Below are 12,570 nucleotides of genomic sequence, written 5' to 3' on the forward strand. Positions count from 1 at the left end.
AATAAACATATAAAAATCTTAAAAAAAAACAAATAAATAAATAAAGCCTGTTTCCGTTAGTTCTGTTACTTAGAAAACCACTTGATAAAATAAATTTTGCCAAGACCTATCTCCTTGGAAACCAAAAAGGCAGAACTGTCTAGGGTTTCTTTTTTCTTCTATACAAAGAATATTTAACACAGGACTATTTTCATAATAAACAACTACAACTGTTTTTGCATCAGCAGTAAAACAGGTGGCCTAAAAGAAAAATCAATCAGATGAGAGGAACAGAACACTGAAAAGGACCATATCAATCACTAGAAGAGTATCAGCCACATGAGACCAGGAACTATGCATTCCCTTGTCACTAATAGCAGCCATTGGCCACTGGCATTATAGTGGGACTCAATAAATATTTAGGAAATAAATGAGTAAGTTACTCCTTAAAGATTCACGCACATAGACATAAATTCATTTGGTCACCACCAAACAACTCTTTACTTCAGGTATACTAAATGCAAGCACACTACACTTTTCCTCCACAACAATTCTAACAATTTCCCTTCAAGTAATACACTCAACCAAAATTATGCCCATAGTTTTATTAAGAAGGTAAGAAAGCATGTCTTATGTAGCCTAAAGTACTTACTAAAACAGCCACTTCATTGGCTCTTCTGGTTCCAATCTCTCTCATTCAGTTCATCCCACACAACCCAGCCAGGTTAGTTTTCTCCTCTTTGCACGTCCCAGAAAGGAAACAGTGCTGTGGCTAACAATTCTATCTTTGTATGAGGCCTACAGCTCTTCAAGGAGCAGATGAGGAAAAGCAGAGTCTACCGGAATGGAGTAGGAAAAGCAATACAGTGTCAAGGAAAACAATACCACAAGTGACAATTCGTGTAAAAACGGACACCGTTGAAAATCCTGAGATTACTACTAGCAGCTTTCAGGAAAGACCTCTATTAACACTGCGACCCAACCGATACAGATGGTGTGGGGTACTGATATCCAGTGGGGTCCACATCCAATCTTCAAGGTCCATCACCCTTTGGAAGCTTTCCCAAGCCATTGGCATAAGTATTTGTGAAAGTACTTTGCAAACCAGTACGTGCTAGACACACAGCTCTTACTCTACTAGCTGTCAACTGATAGCCTTGCAAACATTCTGCCATTTACATCACTACCTCATTCTTTATGTGTCTGATCCCTCAAAAAGATGAAAAACTCTGTGAACTGTTTTCTCAATTGTCAACTTCTCTATTCTCTATTATTTAACACCGAGAATAGCATCAATTAAAAATAAGTGCCACTCACACTTCCCAATTTCAACATATTAGAAAGCTAGTGTAATCCAAATAGTTGTAGTACTGGCATAAAGACAAACAAACAGACCATCAGAATAGCCCAGAAATAAACTCTTGTGTATGTGGGCACCTGATCTTCAACAAGGGAGCCAAGACCACTCAATGGGGAAAGGACAATCTCTTCAATAAACAGTGTTGAGAGAACTGGACATTCATATACAAAAGAATGACGCTAAACCCTTATCTTATACCATACACAAAAATTAACTCAAAATGGACTAAAGACCTAAACACTAAGAACTAAAACTACAAAATTTCTAGAAGAAAAACATAGAGGAAAGCTTCAGTGACACTGGTATTGGCAGTAACTTCTTGGGTATGACGTCAAAAGCACAGGCAACAAAAGCAAAAATAGACAAATTTTATAACTTTTGTACATCAAAGGATACAACCCACACAGTGAACAGGAGAAAATATTTGTAAATCATTCATCTGCTAAGGGGTTAATATCCAGAATATATAAAGAACTCCTACAACTCAACAAGAAATCCAATAACTCGATTAAAAAATGGGTAAAGGTGCAGGAGGAGAATAGGGAGAGGGTGGTTGGGTGATGGACATTGGGGAGGGTATGTGCTATGGTGAGTGCTGTGAGGTGTGTAAGCCTAACGATTCACAGACCTGTACCCCTGGGACTAATAATACATCATATGTTAATAAAAAATTAAAAAAAATTTTTAAAAATGGGCAAAGGATGTGAACAGACATTTCTCCAAAGCTGACAGACAAATGGCCAACAAACATATGAAAGATGCTGAACATCACTTACTGTTAGAGAAATGTAAATCAAAGCCACAGTGAAATCTCACTTCACGTGCATTAGTACGGCTACTATGAAAAACACAGAAAATAACAAGTGTTGACGAGGATGTGGAGAAACTGGAACCCTTGGGTGCAGTTGGCGGGAATGTGAAACCACTGTGGTTTTAGAACTACTACGAAAAACTGTATAGAAATTACTCAAAAAATTAAAAATAGAGCTACCATATGATCTAGCAATCCCACTTCCGTGTGTATAGTCAAAAGAATTAAAAGCAAGGTCTTAAAGATATGCTGGTACACCCATGTTCATACCAGTATTACAACAGAAGAGGTAGAAGCACCCTGAACGTCCATGAGTGGACGAGTAGACAAAATATGGTCTACACGTATCATGGAATATTAACGAGCCTCAAAAGAAGGAAATCCTGTCACATGCCAACATGGATGAAACTTGAGGCCACTATGCTGAGTGAAATAAGCCAGCCACAAATAGACAAAACACTGCCAGATTCTCACTTAAATGAGTTGTCTGAAGCAGACAGATTCACAGAAACAGAAAGTAGAATGGCAAGAGCCACAGATAAGGGGAGAGTATGATTTCAGAAGTGCCAGATGAGAAGGCTCAGGAGGTCTGTTTCACAATAACATGAAGGTACTTAGCACTGCTGCACTATATACTTAAAAATGGTTAAGATGGTAAATTTTATGTTATGTGGTTTTTAACACAATAAAAACAAGTAAGTGCCCACATACAGTTACCAAACTGGATTTACATGTTCTACCTCCACCGCAGGGGTATAAGTAGCCTGACCCTTTTAGCTGTCCGCAGGTATTTCCAGAGTTTCTTCCAAGCTGTCTTTTTTTGTCAATGGGACAGCACAGAGGATCAGAGGCTCCCCTTCTCCCCAGTTCAAAACAAAGCTTCCACAATCCCCAGCCAGCAGCTGTTAGTTTAAGCCTACTACTTGTTTACCTTATTGTCAAGCAAAGGTTCAAAAATGATTTTAAAAAAAGACTGTGTTCTCAAGCCGGTGGAGGAGAGCATAACAGAATCAACCGCTGAGTTTCTTCACACCGCCATCCCCCGATATGCTGCCCCAGACCTCACGGGATCCTCTAACCCTCTCCACCCAAGCACTCACTGCTGGCCATACGCACACCCTCCCAAACCGCTGAAAGCCACTACTTTAAAACATTACCTGGAAAATGGCCTTCAGAACAATCCCAAACAACAAACCAAACCAAACAATCAACAAACCAAAACCAATTATTTTGCTGACATTCTTGAACTCTGAATAGGCCTTTCCTATGAACCCTGTAGTTCTCCATAACCTATCATTTACCTACTGAAACATTTTGTTATGCAATTATCGGACCTCATTTCCTATTACTCAGGATCAGCACTAAGATCCTCATTAAAAAAATAAAGTAACATGGAGCTGCTTCGAAGAACCATAGGCACCTCGCAAACTGATAAAGAGACCAGGGTTAGGAACCACAGTCAGACCCCCCCCCCCACCCCACAAACGTAGACACACACACACAGAGCACACTCTCTTTACAGAGGAGACGCCAGCAGCGCAGGAACTACACTCAGACAAAGGATACTGGCAGAACCTTCTGAGGTCTTCCCGAGCAGCCAGCACTAGGCTTAGGAAGACGGGGGAGGTCCATCAACCACACAACGACCCACAGCGCAGAGTAAGAACATGCGTTTGTACAGCCTTCTGAAGAAAAGTCGTTCCGTTCCAACAAGTCATAAACTTACATTTCTTGCAAAACTCTGGGAAAATACTGCTTTCCCCTCTTTTCCTAGGGACACAAAGGTGAAGCAAGCAATAATAGTCAAATTGGGTGAAAATTTTAGGACATGCAACGATAATGATAATCTCATGGGCACCTCCCAACAAGCACCGTCTCTTCTTGAAACCATGACATACCACAGTTTGGTTGTCAGCTGCTTCCCCAAAAGCATCAAGTGCCAAAAAGAAACTTGTAAAGAACCACAGTCCATCAATTCTGGGGACCAAGACTGTTAAAGGGAACATAAGGAGCTTGCAATTTATCCAACTCGCCTAGGCAAACACTCTAGAATATGAAAAAATAAATAAATAAATAACATAAGAGGCGAAGGAAAAGAGACTGATCACATGCAAGTCTGGATTACAGAAACATAATCATTCACAGTGAAGCTCTCTGTTTTTTACTTCTCAGTAGCTTCTTCTGAGTAGCTGAAGAAATTCTAAAAGGAAGCAAGACCCTGAACCACAAAACCAATTAATGATTATACCTATAGCTTCGGTAAAAGACTTCGTGAAAAAAAAGTAAAAGAGGAAAGAGAAAATAAGCAGAATTAACTATTGTATCTGCAAAAGGCATTTAACCCAAACCTGTTCTGGGGGAGGAGGAAGAGAAAGGAAAAAGAATCCAGTGGCGGCCAAGGCTAGACGTCCTGTCCTATCCACTCAAGTCGCCTCCAAGTGACCCCTGTGCTTGTGCAAACCAGAAACCCTCCCTCTCCAAGCCAGACACTCCAAGTGTCCATGTTCCTGCCTCTGCTGAGCTGAAAAGAGGGAAATGTAACATTATGTAATTGCCTGTTTCCCACAATTTAAAGAGAGGCATACTATAATCCTAATTAGAGGGAGAAGTCGGTGCAACATGACAAGTAACAAATTAGAAATCTAAAGACTGAAAATTCTCATCCCAGACCTCCAGAGGCCGCTGAGAGCTGGGGTTTCACCTGACTCCGCGGCAAGTCCACCACTGAGGCAATGCTATTTCCTAGGGTCCAACTAAAAAAGCTCCTGTTGTTCCTCCATGTCATTTAAGGGTCATCCTTCTTGATCTTCAAGAAAACACTCATGTTCTCTTTATTCTCCCCAGGACAGAATAAAAGGAGAAAATGGATGTGCACTGGCCCCTACCCTCAAAAGGTATACCCCAGTGGATTTTCTCACCCTCATGATAACAAACACAACCACACTCAAGTTATTCTGCCCCTCATTCAAACCGTCCGTGTTTGAGAGATCCAAAGCAAAGGGAATCTTTCCCATGCTTCTGACCCGCTCCACAGTTCATCAAAAGCCCGCCAACAGAATGAAAAAACGAGTATCTAAGCATCATTAACTTAGTTCTAACCTTTGCAAAGTAAAATGCCATATAGGACTTTGTTTGCCTTTTTTTTCCCCCCGATTAGCTAGATGTAGGAAAGGGGAAAGAAAACAAACAAAAAACTAAAAACAAAAATCCAATGAAGTCAATTTACTTCTTATGCCAAAAAGTAGAAGTGCAGTGGATAGGTTAGATGGTCAACCTCCAGTGATCGAGGAACACCCATATTTTAAGCAGCACCAGATATGGAACAAGACACAGATTTTTGGATGAGCACCAAGAGAGTAAGATAATGCTCAACCCTTCCAGGAGAAGGGAAAGCCCCTCATCTAAAGGGCAGTCACCCAACCTGCAGGGATATTTCTTCTCTCCTGGCTCAGATTACCCTAGTGGAAGGGAGGGTGGTGGTGCTTATAAATCAGTAAGATCTTCAACAGGAAACTCCTTCAACATGTTCCTTTTTTCTGTGCAATTATCCCTCCATCTGACCCATCCCCCCACCTCCTGTAACACTTACATGTAGCTGAAAGAGAAGGTCTACAAGTTGCCACTGTTCCAGAAATAAGGAAGGACAGACACTTCTTTTACAAATGAAAAATTATATAAAGGGAGGAAAATGGTAAGCTAGAAGAAATGAAGTTTGGCTTCTCTAAAGAGCATACAAGTGTATTATGCTCTAAGTTAATAAAGTCTATTCCTCCCCCCCCAAAAAAGAGGGGGGAGCCTACAGGCTCTACCATGTAGATATTTTAACTAACTCATAATTTTTTTCCATAACTTTGTAATTTGAGTAACTCTAAAACTTACTTGCCAAACACTACATCAATACTGTTTTCAAAGCTCTTCGACCTTAATGTTGATTTTGTTTGTTTCCTTAAGTTTTGCTCATTTAGATACTTAATTAAACGCTGAACAGTTTTGGGGAGAGGGGAGTAGTAAACAAATTTTAATCTACAGACTCAAAACAAAACAAAACAAAACAAAAACCAGGGAACAAAGGAGTCCAGTTAAATCTGGAAATCTGCCTTCCAATCACTGCCTGATCACTAACTAGTTCTTCTATAACCTGCAACAAATCACTTCAACTTTCTGGGCCTCAGTTTTATCATCTGCAAAATGGAGAAAAATGGGTCAAATGATTTAAATTCAAAATTCCTTCTAGCTTCAACAATCTATGAATCTTCTCATCAGAAAGAAAATGCAATTGCAAATAAAACTTTGATTTACAAAGTACTTTCATACATATTTTCTCATTAATTCTTGCAGCAAAGCTGCGAAGCAAGCATTATGTCCACCTTTGCCAAAAAAGACAGTTTTTCAGAAAGAAAGTTTGAAGAGGTTTGATTATTTTTTATGGCCAGAAAATCTGAGACCCAGAACTGAGGGCAAATACTGGGCTCCACTATTTCAGAAAATAATAAAAATAACTGATTGCCTGCTATGCAAAACCTTTATGGAGGCATCAGGGTACCATACACCAAACCCAGAAAAGTTACTACAAATGGCCCCACTGGACTAAAAGTTCCATGAAATACACTTTTACTCACCACCGGAACCATGGAAACTGACAGCACACTTCCTGGACAGAGAAACTCAATAAATAATGCCTGACACCATAAACTACAAAAGGTTAGGAATATAGTGATATTATGAGGGGGGGACACTTCTTTCTGAATTTCAGATATGAACTTCTGTCATTTGCATCAAAAGGAAAAAAGAAGCATTCTATATCAGAGATCTAGTTCTCCATTAGAGGAATAAGACCAATTTCATCAGTACACCAAAAATCTCAAATGTGAGCTGTCACCTAGAAATCTTCAGGATATCCATACTTTATATGTGCCCTGATAGGGACCAGTATGTGCATGATAACACAACCATGTGGACTGACAGGAAGCACATAATTCTCGTGAATCACTACGTACTTTCCCCTAAATTAGAAAGATTCAAGGAATCTGTATTTTTATACTTTTCCGCCTCTTTTCATGCTTCTGTTTCACAGCTCAAAGAGATAGAAAACAGCCATTTATTGAAAAATTCAAACTGCAAACCAATAGAACATACACATATCTCAACGCAAAGTCAACCAAGACCCCCCAACGTTTACAAAACCACTAAATTCAAGCAATATTCAATCTACGACTTCAACAAAGCTACATGAAGTTTTTTTTTAAGTTGTTTAAAAAAAATTGGGGGCAGAGGGTAGGGGCTTCCCTAAAATTACTCATGTACTTCAAAGCAAAAGCTAAGTAAATAAATACAAAAGCCAGAAAATAATAGTGAACGGATAGAGTTAAATGAATCTCAGTAAAAAAAAAAATCGAAGTAAGGTGCTTTAGATTTATTACCAAGAGTTCAAGTCAGCCTCACCACAGGATCCCAAGGACTGCCTGACACTTCAGATCTAAAAAGTTTTCTGTTATCAGAATTGCAATTTCAAACCAGAGCAGCAGAACCAGGAACTGCAGAGAAGCTAACAGCAACACCTACTGACTATCTTGAGCCACTTGCCAAACTTGTTCTCGCAGTCAAACTAGAGAAATCTTATGATACGGTCAACTTCAAGAGTCCTTTACTTAAGTATAATGAGATAAGAAAATAAGTTGTCACCCACATAAAGCCATTCATCCCCAAAATCTCTTGTTTTGCCCCTAACCATTTACAAGCAAATCATCACCCAAGTCATTTTAAATGCACCGTTAATTGCTGATGCCTCAGTACAAATAATTTATTCCATGGGAAAAATGTTTTACTATTAATATTCTTGTTAATAACTGGTATGTCATCTAATAGTTGGACACATCAGTGACCATAAACTGCTTTACGTAAACCTTTCATTTGAGACTACTGCTGTTACCACTGTTCTACATTATTCCCATCAGGTTTTGCTTTTTTTTTTTTCCCATCCCGGTAAAGACGATTTAATTGCAGCCTTCACAAAATGAAAAAGAGAAAAGTGAAAGTCATTAAATCAGGATTCTATAGAAAATTAATGTTACTAGACTGGCTGCAGAGAATGATTCTACGGGACTTCAACCTTGTACTTTTCTAAAAGATTAAGTCAGAGAATCTTTGCCTTGGACAAATATTCCATATGAGAAAAGAAGAGAAAGTTGACACTTAACTCCCACAGAGTACCAGGATAAAAACAATGGGTTTAAGAGTCTGAGTCAGAGTTTCAACATGAAAGGCTTACTTTATAGAGGAAACGCCAACCCCAGTTCATCCAGAGAGACCTGGAACCTGATGAAAGTCGACACCTTTACTCTGAAATTTGCATCGTATCACTGGCTCCCAGTTTAGAAATATAATCGTTCAGCAGGTATTAAGAATTTCAGGGAACGCTACCTCTAAAATACCCGTCAGGAAAAATTAAATCTATTAAGGTAAACGCAGTCTCTAGGAGCCATCAGTCCCCAAATGCTTCCCTTCAAAAACGAATGCCAACAACTCAATTAAACATCCTCCCTGAAGTGAGCCATTTCCCTGGTCTCTAGATTTAACAAACGGCGGAACCAGGTGAAATTTCAACCTGCCCCATACGATTACTTGTCCACCTAGAAATGCCCTGAAGCGACAGGGAGGCTCGCAAATTTCCTTTAGGGTCAGAAGTTGGAAACAGATGAGGCTAAAGAGGAAAAGTTCTTTTTGAAGCGCCCTCACGCCTCCCCAGGCTTCTCGAGGTTTACTCGCTCCAAGGAAAGCAGGTTAGAGCATCCCCGACTTTCGCTGCCCTACCCCCCCTGCCCCCCTCCCCCGCCCAGACTCTCAGGAGAGAAATTAACCACCCGCGGGCAGCGAGCTCCCTACTCCCTTTCCCATGATTACACCCCTCGGCCTGTCCTTTCCAGCACAGCCTGCAAAGCGCTCACCAGGTGACCAGGGGAAGGGAGCCAGATGACGACGGGAGCAGCCGGGTGGGCGCAGCCACCCCGACCCGGGCGCGGGTCTCCCGGCCTCTCGCAGAGGCGCTCCGCGGGTAGTTATGCAGATTCGGATTCCGTGGTGCGTGCGCGCGCGCCGTACGCTGTGCAGCCCGGACTCGCCCCCGCCGGGCTGCGCTATCAGCACGCCACCGAATCGGAAATAAAACTTTGACCGGTCTCCCGGTGTCCTGCTCCCGGCCCTGGCCCCGAGCCCCAGCCAGAAATGCGCTGCGGGCGGGGGCTGTCGGCAGTCCTGCACCCCAGCTCCCCTGCTCGGCCCCAGGGTGCGGGAGCCACTTACCGCTCGGCCCGGCCTCCCGATGCCACCGCGCGTCCGGGGTGGGTCCGCCGCGCGCTCTCCCTGGGGAGAAAGAGAAACCGTGTGGACGGTCGGCGCGCGCTCACTCGCCACCTCCTCTGCGGAGAACGGCGGGCGGCGAGGCCGGGCTGGGGCGGGCGCCGAGCGGAGGGGGGCCCAGGGGAGGTGGGGGCGGAATCTGCCCAACTCCTGAGCCCGGCTCCGAGGAGGACCCGGAAAGCAGGCTGGGGAGCAGCCGGCTGGGGAGCAGCCGGCAGGGGCCGCGCTCCTGGAGGGGGGGGGGCGCGGAGGTGCCCCCTGTCCCCGGGCATCAACTATTGTCTGGGCGTCCTGGTCCCCGCTCGCGCCGCCTCCGAGGCTCAGCGCCCCCCATCCCGCCTGTCTGCCCCCAGGAGAAAAAGCTGGGGGTGGGAGCCGGCGGGTAAAGCGGGTTTGGGGTGGCTGGGGATTCGGGGTCCGGAGGTCGGAGGTGGGCGCAGGGGAAGGGGAGGTGAGTACCGAGTGGGGGAGGGGACAGGTAACTGCGGGCGGGGGTGGGAAGGCCCGAGAGGGCCGGTGGGGGGAAGGAAATGGGAAGGGAGCCCCGGAGGCGGGAAGGGATGGAGTGGCTGGGGGGCGGCCTCTGAAGCCCAGACCTGGCCCTCCCCGGGGACCCTCCTCCCGGGAAGTCGGCGCCGCACTGACTTTTTCGCTCACTCGCTCACGCACGCACTGAACTCGCTCACAAAGTTGCCGGCGGTGGCGGCGCCGAACTCGCCCTTCCCTCCCCTCCACTCCCCTCTCCTCCCCGCCTCCCCGCCCCATTCCTTCCCCTCCTTCTCTCCCTCCCTCGGCAAGTCTCGGGTGAGATCACCGCGGGGCTGCTCGGCACAGCGCGCAAATCTCGCGAGAGAAGCAGCCTCTCAGCCGGGCCTGCGGGGGAAGTAGGAGTTGGAGGGAGGTGGGGGACCGCGGAACTCCTAGTTGCTATGACGACGGTAAAGCCCTGGATTCCTGTCTCCTGCGGAGAACCAAGGCAGCGAACGTGGGTGCAGTTTTCAACCTGCCCCCTCCCTTGCCCGACACCCTCATGGTGTGGAAAGATGGCTTGAAACGGGAGGAGGATTTTTAAACCTATCTGAGAGGGCATCTGTAGACCAGCGTCATGGTTATCTGGCCAGATTTGGCAGATGAAGCTAATTGTTTGGGGGGTTTTCTCCAGAGGTTCTGGGGGAGATTTCTGCCATAGAAGCCAGCACGAATCTGTACCCCCAGATTTCTACCATATATTCACTCCTTCAACCCTGCCGTCTAATCTCATCCCCCAACCACCTCTGCACAGGCTCCCTCTCTCCTCCCTTCCCTCGCCCCCGCCTCCCCATCACCACCACCACCACCAGACTGGGCTCCTTGAGGATCTGCCTTATTCATCTTTGTGTTCTCAGCGCCTCCACAGGCTTGGTACATAGTAGATATTTACTTAATGTCTGTTCAGCCGTCTGCAAGTGTCCTCGGGACTTTCCTTTCACCCTACCCTGTAGAGTATGTACCTACTTGGGTTTAGAATGTAAGTTTCTGCTCCACAGCCATATTTTTTAACGCCATTACTGTCTGCGCATTTCTGTTCACACAGAATGTGTCTTTTTCAATAGAGTCCTTCCTTCCTACAGCTTTGTCTCCTGAAGACCCTGGGGTGGGAGGAGTTTTATTTTTAGTTTGTTGTGGTTTTTAAATCACAACCTTTCAAACCCCCTCAAACCTACTTTAAAATCCTGCTAAGGATCGAGACGAAATCTTTTCACGCTGTCTTAATTGTAGAAACTTCCCTTTGGGGGGTTCAAGTAGTCACTGCTGACATAAAATGGATACTGTGAATAGAAGTGAAGCTTAAACTTTAGATTTCAAAAGGGAGGAGTGAAAAATAGCTTCCATGGTATGTGAATTATATCTCAATAAAAAGCTAATAAATCCCATTCCGACTTACATTAATATGAGAAAACTGTTATTTAATTCAATCCCACAAAACTAGAAAACCCATGAAAGTATATGAAGACTAGGCAGTTAAGACTCTCTTAGGTCAAGTGCAAGCTTCAATCCTAGATTGATGAAAATTTTTACATTAGAAACCTAAGTGAATACAATGATTGAAAAGCACTGGACAACTTGAGAAAACTAGGTTTGAGTTTTTCTATGTCACTAATAATTGAGTCTCCCTGAGAAGTCATTTAACCTCTGATTCTTCATCTGAAAAATGAGGGGCAGCCCAGATGTGAGGTCAGCTTTAAAATTCTATAGCTCTAGGCCTATAAAAATTTCTAATAAATAACATATTTTCTATTTACATAAAAAAATAAAAATGAGTGTTTCGTTTTATAGGTCAGTTTCACAAAGTTTAGCTAAGTGTTGACAAGTTGATTGTAAAGTTTCTTTTGTCTCAACTCTAAAAACAAAAATATTGACCATGCTACAGTAATTTCACAGGGAATCCATTGTTCATGATTTGTTTTTACACTAACTCAAAACAGATTCCTTGTTATTTAATAAATATGCTAATTCAAACCAAAGACCTAAACTGAATATATCCACACCCCCACCAAAATAACTATAAGGAAAGAAGGGAGGGGAAGAAGACAAAAAAAGGAGTGAAGGAAGGGAGGGTGGGAAAGCAGGACTTAAGTTCACACACTGGTGTTTTTAATATATTTTTTACAAAGAGGAAGGCCTTAGTGGCTCAGTCAGTTAAGCGCCTGCCTTTAGCTTAGGTTATGATCTCGGGGTCCTGGCATTGAGTCCTGTGTTGGACTCTCTGCTAAGTTGGGAGTCTGCTTCTCCCTCTCCCTCTGTACTCTTTCATTCTCACTCTCTCTCTCTCTCTCTCTCTCAAATAAATAAATAAATAAAATCTTAAATATCATTTCTTTTGCAAAGAAACTCAATAGAGCATCACTATTCATGCCATTGAGGTGTATTAAGGAACCATCTTTCACAGCGCAGTACACTATTGTAAATCAGTTGCTCATTTGCTCTGGCTCAACTTGGGTAACATAGGGTAACATAGTTTTACCCGTAAAGGATAGCTACCAATCTGTATCTGCCAGCGCTGTACAATTTCAGAGCCACCTGT

At 43.6% G+C, this 12,570-nt stretch overlaps 1 protein-coding gene across 1 annotated transcript in view; it reads right to left on the bottom strand.

Moving 5' to 3' along the window:
- LOC111148589 (signal induced proliferation associated 1 like 1) overlaps nucleotides 1-9,558 on the bottom strand; it is a 369,183-nt gene extending 359,625 nt beyond the window's left edge. Inside the window, exon 1 of the mRNA XM_022505280.1 lies at nucleotides 9,450-9,558. The gene's annotated coding sequence lies outside the window, so the exon portion shown is untranslated. The remainder of the gene's footprint in view (nucleotides 1-9,449) is intronic.
- Nucleotides 9,559-12,570: the final 3,012 nt, after the last annotated feature.

This window comes from Enhydra lutris, unplaced genomic scaffold (assembly GCF_002288905.1).
Source record: "Enhydra lutris kenyoni isolate GAN:26980312 unplaced genomic scaffold, ASM228890v2 scaffoldscaffold20, whole genome shotgun sequence".
In the NCBI taxonomy this organism is placed as follows: domain Eukaryota; kingdom Metazoa; phylum Chordata; class Mammalia; order Carnivora; family Mustelidae; genus Enhydra; species Enhydra lutris.